The following is a 14088-nucleotide window of genomic DNA, read 5'->3' on the forward strand; positions in this document are numbered from 1 at the left end:
CGACCGCGTGGATGTCCCTCGTGTTCCTGCTAATTAATTAAAGGCTGCTTGCAGGCTCGTTTCTGTGTTGCCTGGCACGGTTTCCATTCTGGCTCTACTTGCCACTCCAGTTACTGTTTAGCCAGTCATGGCCTCCAGCTCTACTGCCCATCTGGTTACCGCACAGTCTGCCATGGCTTCCATTCTGGCTCTACTGGCCCCTGACAAGACTTCCTTTCTTTCTTTTTTTTTAGCTGTCCAGCCTACGCTAATTATTCTTGTCACACTAAGAGGTGTGAGCCGGAATGGGCGACTGGGCGAACTCCTTCCTTTCACACCAAATAAACTCCCCAGAAATAATCATCTGATGGAAATATTCAGATTCCATCTTTCGCCATCATGTCTGTTAAAGGCCCACAAGCCTTTTTTTTGTGTTTTTGAGGTTTTTCGCATCATCCTGGAGCGTTCCATTTGTGTTCCATCCTGATTCAAGTAAAAACAATTGCAATTTTGATTTGCATATTTTAGGGTTAAACTGCTATTTTTCAGAGCTGTTTGTTAAACGATTTCCCACATGAGATGATGTGTATTTCTGAGCTGACCACAGGAGGCGGAGGGAGAGGTTTTAGGGACACCTACACCACTGCTCTTTTGTGAAGGCTTTGTGGCCGTTTTAGATACTAAAACCAGGAAGAGAATGTTGATGTGTATGGGCCTTTTAAAATATATTTTTTAAAACCAGGAACCATCATTAACCACGCACCATCCTGAACCAGGCACCATCATTAACCAGGCACCATCATCAAGATGTAATCACAAAGTGTAGCAAGACGAAGACCAACTATCTGACGTACCGTTAATGTAGTAGTTTTAAATACAGTTATGAAATTACGCATATCCTTTAAACGGCGCGGCCTCTCAGTGGGAACGTCCCGGTGAAGTAAATGTGAATAAAAATAAGGCTGGTTTCTCCCGGCCTACCTGACGCATCGTTATGTAAGAGGGGTTATGTAAGCGCTGGAGAAGGTGCTGATCTCATTTGCAGGCAGAATATGCTGCTCCACGCACAGAATGCAATCTGCATGATTAATGTGCGTGTGATGAATTCACAGAAATCAGACCTTTCATGTGCAGAACACCAGCTTTTCAGGAGACAAAATGACAGAAAAAACTGAAGCAATATACACGTATATGCCGTATATTTGTATTCAGACAGTGACACATTTTTAGCAGGCTTGGCTCTGCAATCCAGCACATTGGATTTGAAATGAGACAATGCACACAGTATTACACACTGAATGATGTATTTAAATATTTTGCATAAATCAATGACTGCCTGCTTTACTGGCATTGACACTTCGGTCTTCACTAGTGTCTAATGCAAATTCCAACTCCAGACGTTTAGCTTTAGTTCTTGTGCAGGAGCTAGTGACGTAACACCACACGGCTAGCCAAGAAAACAGAAGAGCAGCAGCCAACAGTCCAATTACTTTTGGTCCACCAAAACGGGGGGGGGGATTATGTTTGAAAATTGACCCAATTCCAACATGGCTGATATGGATGTAAACAGCTGATCGCCCGCACTTTCACCTCATCATTCAACGTCTGATTTCAGATCCAGTGCGCTGTGGTGTGGAGCCAAAACAACATAAATTGTGTCCCTGTCCAAATATTTACAGACTGAGCTATATACCCATTCTGCTCCGCCTGTTGGAGTACTTGGTATTCTAACCTGAGCCGATGCCCTCAGGCAGAGGCTGAATGGAGGTGCTGTTTTGCTGGAACGATCGACACCGTGCCTTTCCAAAGGCTTGTGCGACGCCTTTTATCTTCCCCCACTCTGTATGCACGGAGAGGGGGAGTTCCAGCCTTTTAGCTGACCACATAAAAACAGCTCTGTAACACCAGACGCCAGGCCAACCTGCGCGCTGGGCTCGCCATGTCCAATGCTAATGGGCCGACCTCAAAGCCCTGTTCAGAGCCCTGTCCTCCCTCTCAGCACTGCCAGAACAGAGACGGGTCAGAAAAACCCAAACCCCCGGGCGCAACACCCTCCCTATCTCTCCCCCAGTCCAAAACCCAGGACTGTTTTAATCTGGAAATCCGGTGGGAGGGGAACATAATAATAATAACAAATGTTTTTGTTTTTTACCTTTCATTTCTGATGCTCCACTCTGAGCTTGCTTAGAGCTAGCTAGCTTTTGCACCCCGTACAAAACTCCAGGGGTTTGTTTTTTAGAACAAAATGTCTTGTGTGTCAGAAGGCTAATGATCAACGCCATTGGAAATGACAGTGATCCTGCTCACTATGCTCAAACAGAAAACTCAGCTAAAGGGGCAGCGTTGAGTAATAAGATATGTCTGAAGATGTCTTATTTGGGTAGAAGTGGAACTGCTGAAATGGTATCAGCTCGGGAATACAACATGAACTGCAAGAAACTGATATACACTCACTGAGCACTTCATTAGGAACAACTGCTTATTCATGCGATTATCCAATCAGCCAATCGTGTGGCAGCAGTGCAATACTGTTGTTAAGTATTGTTCTGTGCTTGACTGATCTTGCCTGGAGCAATTGAGCCAGCCAAGAGGACAGGGTTTGTGCTTTTTCATAGGTTCCAATACAGCAGACAAGCTGAGAAAAATATCTGAATCCAAGTGTGGCAGTGACAACCCATCGCGGGGTCTGTGAGGACTCACTCTCCCATCGCTCATCACTCATCATTGCCCGCCATTTTAGGCGCCACCGTATCGATTCATAATGCCCGACACACAGGGCTGAGAGTATCAATGAAAGCTCTGAACCGGGGAATTGACATTTTAAATCCTTACAGGGTCCAACAAAGCAACAAGGAATGAGCAAAGACATAAATCACCATGGTTATCCATCCCGTACAATACCTCACGCAGGAAAGTCGCTTATCAGCTTATGAAAAGGAGCAAGCAGCAACAGAGGTATTAAATTACTGTACGTACTTTCATAGCAGAATAAGTGGGCAGGCTGCTCATTATTGTGTGTGTGTGTGTGTGTGAGAGAAAGAGAGAGAGAGAGTGTGTGTGTGTGAGAGAAAGAGAGAGAGAGAGTGTGTGTGTGTTTGTCCACTGTTTGCCAGCTCTGTCACGTAATGGGATTTCTGGATTTAAAAGCGCTTCACTTATCCGTGTAGCTACTGGAAAAGGAGATGCTATTGATCTGAAAATCGTTTTTCTTCCTCTCTTTTTTTTAACTGCAAAGAGTAAGAGCAAGAGTATGAGTAAGAGGGTGTGTGTGGGGGGGGGGCTGTAATGGGTGGGGGGGGGGGGGCTGTAATGGGTGTGGGGGGGGGGGGGTGGTGTAAATGCTCTTTTGAGCTTCCGGAGCGTTCTGCTGCACCCCCCCTTTGATTCTGCTCTGTGGTTCTGGGCTCAATTTGTCTCTGGCTGTCAGCCATTACGCTACTCCCCCCCCCCCCTCCCTCCCCCCCAATTCATGTGGTGCTCCCCCAGACCACTAAGGCCCGGAGGCAAACCAAACAATAACATTTCAGTCAGGACAACTCACAAATTTAAATCAACCACATTAATGAATACGCTGTGTGATTATTCTGGTTTGGCGCTGAATGGATTCACCCAAACAACAGGTGAAAGTGTGTGTAATGTGATTGGTTGAGTGTGAGAACATGTAGTGATGTGTGTAATGTGATTGGTTGAGAACGAGAACATGTGGTGATGTGTGTAATGTGATTGGTTGAGAACGAGAACATGTGGTGATGTGTGTAATGTGATTGGTTGAGAACGAGAACATGTGGTGATGTGTGTAATGTGATTGGTTGAGAACGAGAACATGAGGTGATGTGTGTAATGTGATTGGTTGAGTGTGGGAACATGTGGTGATGTGTGTATGTGATTGGTTGAGAATGAGAACATGTGGTTGAGCATGACCAATGGCCGACTACAGCACGTTTCCCAAACGAACTTGCGATGCGCACTTCATGAGTGACCATCTCCAACCTATGTCCAGCAACAGGAATGCAGTGGTCTACGTCTGATATAAGCAGTCAATGTCTGAATCCAATGACAGTTTAAGGCTAGTCTGTGTACAGTATCAGCAGTCTGCTGTCATCTACATACAGGTCTTTGGTGTCCTACTGCAACAGGGCCCTCAAAGCAATTATTTATAGCACACCAGTTACCTGGCAACACCGAAATGTGCATACTTTATCATGGAAAAGTATAAATCAATGGGTCATGTTATGAGTGCATAATCTTCATTGAAGCCACAATACTCTCAAAGCACTGGTAAATATAAACAAGGGCCACTTGCTGGCAGTGCATTGTGGGATGCTCAATATAACCGCCTCAGTCCTTAACCCTGGGTAATTAGGGAAGGACAATGTTACACTTTCCCAATTGATGCATTCATTGTCTCTTTCACCGATGTCACTTACTGTTGTGTGTTTGTGTGGGTGTGTGTGTGGGGGGGGGGGGGGGTGCGCTTGTTTGAATGAGCTATTCATAGCGGGCACCACATGGGGAAGACCAAATGCCCCACGCAGTATGGCTACATGTCTCTTAAACTGGCTTCAGGCACCATGGCAACGGGACGGGAGTCCACTGCAGTGGCAGAATACCAAGGCCCGACCCGGGCTCCGAGATAGGCCCACTCCAGCCTGTCTAACGACCAGCCCGGCTGGAGGCCACTTACAGTCACAGCCAATACGCGGTATGGTGAATACACGGTATGGTGAATACGCGGTATGGTGAATACGCGGTATGGTGAATACGCGGTATGGTGAATACGCGGTATGGTGAATACGCGGTATGGTGAATACGCGGTATGGTGAATACGCGTTATGGTGAATACACGGTATGGTGAATACGCGGTCTGGTGAATACGCGGTATGGTAACTACACGGTATGGTGAATACGCGGTATGGTGAATACACGGTATGGTGAATACGCGGTATGGTGAATACGCGGTATGGTGAATACGCGGTCTGGTGAATACGCGGTCTGGTGAATACGCGGTATGGTGAATACACGGTATGGTGAATAAGCGGTATGGTGAATACGCGGTATGGTGAATACGCGGTATGGTGAATACGCGGTATGGTGAATACGCGGTATGGTGAATACACGGTATGGTGAATACGCGGTATGGTGAATACGCGTTATGGTGAATACACGGTATGGTGAATACGCGGTATGGTAACTACGCGGTATGGTAACTACACGGTATGGTGAATACGCGGTATGGTGAATACACGGTATGGTGAATACGCGGTATGGTGAATACACGGTATGGTGAATACGCGGTCTGGTGAATACGCGGTCTGGTGAATACGCGGTATGGTGAATACACGGTATGGTGAATAAGCGGTATGGTGAATACGCGGTATGGTGAATACGCGTTATGGTGAATACGCGGTATGGTGAATACGCGGTCTGGTGAATACGCGGTATGGTGAATACGCGGTATGGTGAATACGCGGTCTGGTGAATACGCGGTATGGTGAATACGCGGTCTGGTGAATACGCGGTATGGTGAATACGCGGTCTGGTGAATACGCGGTATGGTGAATACGCGTTATGGTGAATACGCGGTCTGGTGAATACGCGGTATGGTGAATACGCGGTCTGGTGAATACGCGTTATGGTGAATACACGGTATGGTGAATACGCGGTATGGTGAATACGCGGTCTGGTGAATACGCGGTCTGGTGAATACGCGGTCTGGTGAATACACGGTCTGGTGAATACGCGGTATGGTGAATATGCGGTATGGTGAATACACGGTATGGCAGATAGGCCAGCGGGAAAAAAAATCTTTCGGGAGGAAATTTTTAACGGCCAGGGGTGGATTTGATTGACATCAACTGAGGTGGGGGAGGAATGTGTGAAAGGATGCTGATTGGAGGGCAATGGAAAATTGACAGGCATTTGACACCTGACAGACGTTGATTGGCATCTGACCAGCCAGAAGCATGTGAAAATACACAAGCATTAGAATTTTTTTTTTTTTTGGGAATATGTATTTTCACACATGTTCGTATGGTTACTGAGAATTGACTGTATGGATTTTCAGAGAATTTTCATTTCACCGTGACGTTAAGCTGTCAGTGCAACGAGAAGCCAGACGGCAGGGATTCAAACAATTTTTTATAAAGGAGGATGAAAATGAAACTCCGTCTTTCACAGGCGTTTGTGTGGAGCTCAGCGGACTCTGGAGACCACGCTTGAAATTAAACCACAGCTTCTTCAGGGACATTTTAATCTGGGGAAAGTGTGTCACACATTGACACTGCCACAGTGCCTGTCCCATTTACCACACCCAGCAGAAAAGCACCTTTATTTCAACAGTCAGGGCACGGGAAAGTAAGGGAGCCGTAAACGGTCCTGAGACTTCCCCAGAGACCCCACGACAATCCGCTTCACAGCAAAGAGTCATTCTCAGAATTTTAAGATAAGGTATGATCTATCTTCTTTTTTTTTTTTGGAAAATGTGAATAGTTCTGAATATCCATTATGAATTATTTCAATTGCCACAGATCACATTTTATACCATATGAGAAAGAAACAAAGTATGAAAATGAAAAAAATACGCACTGCATTGAAAAGAATATTGAAATCATAGAGACAAATAGAAGCACAAGGATGTTGTCTGAATATAGGCTACGTATCTGAAGGATAGAACACAGATATCTCAGACAGAGAACATACGGCAAGTACTCTCGCTGATAAGTTATCTCAGATAATTCTCATCTACAGCAACATCATCCTTTATGATAAGAGCAGACAGAAGACGTCCATCTTACAGATTCTGGTTCTGATCTCCAGAGCTTGTTATTTAGATTTTTTTCTCTTTTTTTTGGAAGACAAGGTTGCTCACGCCATTTTTGATCTCAATGTTATTAATCAAACTGGTGCACATTAATTATAAAAGATGCTAATAAGCATGGCTCTAATAGAGGAAGAAAGCTGGCAGATTCTAGATTTTGTTTAATTTTGGGGATGATGAAACACTTATGATTTCTTATTGAGTTGCTGCTTATTCATTAAGGAGGATAAATTCTAACTAAAATAACATTTTAATGAGGACATTAGAGCAACAATGCTGTTTAAGTCTTGGGAAAGTGAACAGAGTAGGATTCTCCTGGTATAATTAGAGTGGATGTCTGGTGTGGTCCTTTGTAATGCCACTTAAAGATTTAAAAGCTGCATTTTTGGGCCAGCTGAAACTGAAATAGGGCACGTTCAAAACCCAACTGTACAAACACACTGAGAAAAGCTGCACGATGCCCAGTGATGTATTCAAAGTAAGACGTATTTTAAATTGTATACGTATAAGATCTGGGTACATCGGTGAGGGTTGCTCCCACAGGCAAAAGCGGGACATGTAAAAATAACGCTCAACCCACAAAACCAAGGACAGGCCGGCCCTGCAGCCCGCAGCAGAACCACGCTCTGCAGCGTGGATACGTAAGCTCATATTCCTAAAAGGAAAGCCAGCTCTTTGTACACCTATTTTTACATCAGGAGCACGCTCCCCAAAGAATCGTGCGGTGCTGTAAGAGGCTAAAAATATCCGCAGGTTTGCAGTTCTGTGAGGTTGTAGAGCTCGTGGGAGTTTGTAAAACATCGTCTCTGTGACACTGGTTTCAACCCTCAAGGGCCGTCCTTCAAAGTCGCCTGCACACCTGACGAGCTGACGGTGCGGGCGGGGCACCTGCCACCGCTCACTCACCTGTACGGGGGATAAACTGCGGCAAGGTCGGGAGTTTGGGAAGGACGCCGAGCATCAGCAAATCTCACCCTTTTACATTACAGGCATTCAGAGAGCTTCTTATCCAGAGCAACAAACCACAAAGTGCATACCCATAACCAGGGACAAGTGTGCTGAAGGAACCTCTATCTCTGAAAATGAACCAGGCCATCACACGGTTATTAACCGGTGGAAAACAGGGGCAGCCTGTAGCCTAGTGCCTAAGGTCCATGACTGGGAAGGTTGGTGGTTCAAGTCCCGTTGTAGCCACAATAAGATCCACACAACTGTTGGGTCCTTGAGCAAGAACCTTAACCCCACATTGCTCTAGTGGAGATTGTACCTTGCTTAGTCTAATCAACTGTAAATCACGTTGGATTAAAAGCTAAATAACTCATTATTTGTATTATTAATAAACCCTGGCACTACCCATACACAGGCCTGTGTGAGATTGGCACTAGACTCGCTTCACTCTGTCCAAGACAGAAATCAAAGTTTTTTTGTGGAAATCGATTCTGAAAACGCGGTTGTGGGTAAATTCAGGAAATGTGTCTTATCCATTACCTGCTCAATCAGATATCTCTGATGGCCCAGACAACATCCCATTTTCCCCACAGCACTCCTAGCCCAATATCTATTGGCCTAATTGACTTACAGTAATCTGATTGTCAAGGAGACAAACACACACAAACACTTGTGGAAAATCACAATGTTGCGCAGCACAGACGGCGAGCGTGTTGTTTTTGGGAAGATCAACAGACCGTATTGAGTTTCCACATCAACACAACGCCGGGAATCAATACCGGCGACGCCTGCATTTCCACGCATCGCCAGCATTCCGAAAAAGCCAAAACCCGAAGGTGAATGCCACCGCGGTGCGAGAAGGCCGTTTATTCGGCTTCTACCGGAGAGGCGACGGTCCGGGCCGCGCGGTCGCCGCAGCGACTCGGAGTGACTCACGGCCTCCGGTCAATCTGCGCCGCCACCATGCGTCATCAAATCACAAACCAGCGCGGCCCGCAACCCGCGCCAACCGAACAGGACACGCACGCCCACGCCCCACAAACCGCACGCCTTCGCCCCGTTATTTACATGCTCTACGACGACTTCATACTGTATCAGAGCGCAGCGTTGTGAATGTAGTCACGCGCACGGCAAGGGCACGGCCCAAACGGGCGAAGCTGGCGGAAGCTCGCGGCCCGTTCATAAGGGTAACAGGTCTCCTACTGAAGCATGATGAACTGGCACACAGCACATTTAATCTCACTTCTTATCCACACACGTTAATGAACATTTTTCACTTTAAGGACTTGCACCATTAACTGAGCTTACGTTAGAATAATGGTAATAGACCCAAATAGGCTCAATAATGAACATCTTTTCACGGCAAACCAAAGTACCTGGAGGAACCCCTGGTCTAGACATCCAGTAGGCACTTTCTCAGTGTAATTAAGAATGCCAATATGTTGGCTCCCCCAGATATGGGAGGAATATATCTCCGTCGCATAAGTGACTCTGTGTAGAGGACAGAGGAGAGATGTGACTGTAGAGTACAGAGGAGAGATGTGACTGTAGAGTACAGAGGAGAGATGTGACTGTAGAGTACAGAGGAGAGATGTGACTATAGAGGGGAGGAGCAATAAACCCACACACAGCGCTGAACGAGTGCAGGCTCCGCCAGCCTCTCAGGGAAAAGAAGAGTGAGTGTGCTCTTCTTCCTCTCTTCCTCCTCCTCCTCCTCTTCCTCAGTGCCAGCGAGCTGTGTGAGTGGTTACTCCACCCATGTGGCTAACATGCACCTCTCTCCTCATTTTAATTATTGATCACTGGGGTTGTAATCACAGCCTGATCAAGGAGATGCCCCCAGCAAACTGGGCTGGTCACGTGTCTGTGGGCTGGTCACGTGTCTGTGGGCTGGTCACGTGTCTGTGGGCTGCTCACGTGTCTGTGGGCTGGTCACGTGTCTGTGGGCTGCTCACGTGTCTGTGGGCTGGTCACGTGTCTGTGGGCTGGTCACGTGTCTGTGGGCTGGTCACGTGTCTGTGGGCTGCTCACGTGTCTGTGGGCTGGTCACGTGTCTGTGGGCTGGTCACGTGTCTGTGGGCTGGTCACGTGTCTGTGGGCTGGTCACGTGTCTGTGGGCTGGTCACGTGTCTGTGGGCTGCTCACGTGTCTGTGGGCTGGTCACGTGTCTGTGGGCTGCTCACGTGTCTGTGGGCTGCTCACGTGTCTGTGCGCTGGTCACGTGTCTGTGGGCTGCTCACGTGTCTGTGCGCTGGTCACGTGTGTGGGCTGGTCACGTGTGTGGGCTGGAGAAGTGTCCTGCTTTGCACTGAGCAGGATCTGGGATGCACAAGCCAGGCTGGCGCCCTGCCGTGTCTGAATGTGTGCGCTCGCGAACGGACGGTTTGCCGCGACGTGAAGCAGAAGAAAAGCCTGAGACGAGCCGCGCTGCTTTAGAGCAAACCTTTCCGCCGATGCATGCCGTAACGCTTGCCATGTCCCTGCCCGGGAACAAACGCTCCCACCCAGGAACAACCTGCTCTCCGTCGCCTCTTAAATGTCAGACCTGCCAATCAGCACAGAGTGCTTTTATTATCTGAAGCTAATCGGCTATCTTTCTGCCGAGCCAGACAAACTTCTATCACAGCAGCCCACTGGGTACTTGGCTCCGAGCGTGACACGCCAAATCAGGAAGAAAAAGGCATTCAAATGACCTGTGAAATACTGGGCAGCCAAAAGCACACTTTCACTCAAAAGAGAATTTATCGCATTGCTATTGAGATTCAAAACGTGTCATAAATTGCATTCATTAAAGGCTCCCCTTGATCTATGTTATGTGGAAAATAGATCTACTGTAACAGCATTTCCACCTGGTTCTACCAAACAAATATAAAGATGGATTGTGAGCCTAAAAACAGAAGCTCTTTGCCTGATGGCTCCAGCCTCCAGATAAATCTTAGGAGATTGAGACTTCGTTTCCCATTACTTTAACTACCTGACTTTAACTACCTGCCTAATTTCTGTGGGAGATAAATACCTCTGCACGCACATGTCAGCCAGGAGCACGCGCACGTGAACCAGGAGCACGCGCACGTCAGCCAGGAGCACGCACACGTCAGCCAGGAGCACGCGCACGTGAACCAGGAGCACGCCCAGGGGTCAGAGAGCAAAAGGCCTGCCTGCGTTTCTAACACCCATGAACTCCACCAGCTGATTCCACTAATTAGTTGCACCTCCTGGGTGAAGAATTCTGCCAATATTACTAAATCCAGGCAGCTGGAACAAAATACTGGGGCGGGCTTTTACTTACCTGGATTTTTGTTAGTTTTGTGTGAGCTATGTTCAAATACCTCTATAAATATCAGGCAGGTGCACAGAGAGACACTCGTATATGCTGAATCATATTCCTCCCACCCGGTAACAGCAAAAGTGCTGTTTTGGCTGCAGTTCGATTCCTTTTTTAAATCAGATGCCCCATTGCGATCGCAATCTACCCTCCCCCCCCCCAGATTGCAATCACAATCTCTCTATGGAGACAAGCCACAGACGCACTTTTTTCTGAAAGTGTACATCCTGGTAAGCAAGTAATACTCGGCACATTCTACAGCTAACACTGAACACTCCCCTCTACATAGAAGGGTTGCTTGTAGTGTAGTGGTTAAGGTACATCACTGGGACCCGCAAGGTTGGTGGTTAAAGCCCCGGTGTAGCCACAATAAGAGCCACACAGCCGTTGGGCCCTTGAGCAAGGCCCTTAACCCTGCACTGCTCCAGGGGAGGACTGTCTCCTGATTAGTCTAATCAACTGTACGTTGCTCTGGATGCCAGATGCCATTAATGAAATGTAATGACTACTGTAATATGCTCCGATGGCAAAACTTTGAGAGAGACATCATTCTTTAGACTGACCCTAGTGTTCACACACTCAGGGACACTTACTCAACGTTTACACCATGGTTGCAATGCACTTGTTAACTCTGAGCCAGGCTTAGTTACAGTTTGCACTGCAGGTGCGCACAGACGACAATCATGCACTGACAGCAAGTCTGATGCAAAACGGCACAGCATGGTGCACTTTGAGACATCCAATAACAGTCTTATCTAAAATGCGCGCGAATGCCGGGCAATCTGTCTTTCTTCACATAATGGAGCCGGAAGTAACACACTGCACGAGGGCAATATTATGCAGATTTATTATCATTGATAAAACCACAGAAATTATACATTAAATCCAATATCTATGCAGTCTTTCCGGATACCCCCGTCTGGGTTTTCGTGTGACGCTAATGAGCTGAAGTTAATTGAACTGGGTGTGCAATTACAGTCGAGCGCCAGATGAATATTACAGGGTGCACAATCGCAATCAGGCAAGTTGGAAACCGCATCGAATGGGCTGGGTTTTTTTCTCTCTCTGCTGTTGTTTTCCATGCCGAACTGAAAAGCTGACTGGCTGAGAATTAAAATGGTCAAGGACAATTACCTTGTGCTCTACCTGTCTCCAGCTCACAGCCAGTGCCTGTGAAATCCATTCACACAAGCCAGTGCTTATTATAAAACGCCATTGAAAACCTTCAGGGTGCAGCCTGTTTTCCAGGACAGCGTTTAACCGTGAGTGTGCAATACAAAGGTACAGCAGGTGGTACTGAAGTGTACCCCCCAAGGCCCCAAACCCCAAAAGAAAAAAAGCATGACATGGCGATAATCAGGAGACCGCTTAAAGCGCAACACAAACGAAGCGCCATTTACTGTTGATATCATATTGGATGCAGTTCATTATGACAAAAAACGGTGCTAATTAAGGTCTGCTGTATTGGTTTTAGGACTCTTAATTCAAAATGGTGTGAAGTAGACTAGCTATCGTCAAATTAAACGCCGGTTTATGCCGTGAGTAGAATCCGGCAGTTAAAAAACTACTGTAGTTTGGAATTAGACCGAAAAAGGTTCGGTTTGGAAACGCAACGGAAAGTGAACCCCCCACCCACCCACAGCCATTTGCGCATGCCTAAATTCCACTGTATACCGTTTACTCAGACACTCCTCGGTGACAACACCGACACGCCGGTGTGAATACATGCAGCCATTCATTTACTAACTAACCGCAAAGGTGCAACTGCTGGGCGATGCCAGGTCACGACTAGATACAGACAAACAACGACACACTACTCGTTAAAGGCAAATACATAAAGACAGATGTCCAATGTCTGGATACTCTATTCTGAATTCGGGGCGTATTAATTAGTGTAATAAATGTGTGCGAGGTGTTTACGTTCAATCAGCAAACAAGCGCGCGCCGTCCTGTCCAGTGATTTATCTCTCGCAGAAGTGATGCTGCCAATGCAAATGCAGCCTAACAGCCTTTCAATCGCGATATGTGAGGATGCGCTGGAGCCAGACATCGCACTTTTTAAACTAGACTTTTTGTTCCAACGGCAGTTTAATTAATTAAGACTAAAACTATGTAATGCACATCGCGGCGTTCCAATCGTACACAGTTCTGCATTGCGGTAAGTTGCAATATTATACTTGCTTGGGTACACCGCATAAGCCGTGCCCATTTTCTTCCGTCAGTATCGTCTCTATGTCGTCAAATTCAAACTCGTTTTATTTGTCGCTTTTTACGCTGGTATGCCGCTGGTTTTCTTACCTGTAAAAACGGATCGTACGTCCGTGCAACATCCGCAAAACACGCACACACCTGCCTCAGCTCCGCATCGTCGCCGGAGAACCGAGCTGGAGAATCAGCAGCCGGGTGTTCAGTCTTGGATTGGACGCCGGGCGATGACAGGCACCTTAGGAAGGGGGGCGCTCAAACGGCTGCCATTGGACGAAGGAAATGACATCGAAGTTTCTACGCGTGATGTCTAAGATGATAGCCTTGTAAAGGCTGCGGTGTTTTTTGCAGTCATCCGCGCGGTTTAACATCGCTGTCGGCGTCCATGAGAAAGCATAATTGCCCGTCAGTTTGAGTGCTGGATACCAAATCTTAGCGTGTTTTAATATTTGTGGGGTGTGCGAGTGCACTCCACGTCGTCGCTATGCAGGTTTGATGATGGTCTACGATAAAATGGATGGAGCTCCTTGCCCCTCCGACTAGGTGCGGAGAGATACGACAATACCGTCACGCCGATGGTCACATCACAAGCTGCAAATCAGAATGAGCAATGACAAGATATAGCGAGGGTTCGGCTATTAAAGAATTTCCCCTGTGAGTGGGGGTTTTCACTGTACGGCCAGATTCGCCACCTCTCATTTTCAATGAGTTTCCACTGAAAATGTAGCCTAGCCTACTTGTTACATTTTGTACATCTTGTCCTACACGGTAAATTATTGCACCTCCGTGATTTCCGTGAGTTCAGTCTAGCGTT

General features: G+C 47.1%; 1 protein-coding gene across 1 annotated transcript in view; it reads right to left on the reverse strand.

The window, feature by feature from the left end:
- Window positions 1–13833, reverse strand: part of LOC133135176 (contactin-1a-like) — an 81473-nt gene extending 67640 nt beyond the window's left edge. The window contains exon 1 of the mRNA XM_061251987.1: window positions 13368–13833. The gene's annotated coding sequence lies outside the window, so the exon portion shown is untranslated. The remainder of the gene's footprint in view (window positions 1–13367) is intronic.
- Window positions 13834–14088: the final 255 nt, after the last annotated feature.

The sequence above is a fragment of the Conger conger genome, chromosome 8 (genome assembly GCF_963514075.1).
Source record: "Conger conger chromosome 8, fConCon1.1, whole genome shotgun sequence".
Classification (NCBI taxonomy): domain Eukaryota; kingdom Metazoa; phylum Chordata; class Actinopteri; order Anguilliformes; family Congridae; genus Conger; species Conger conger.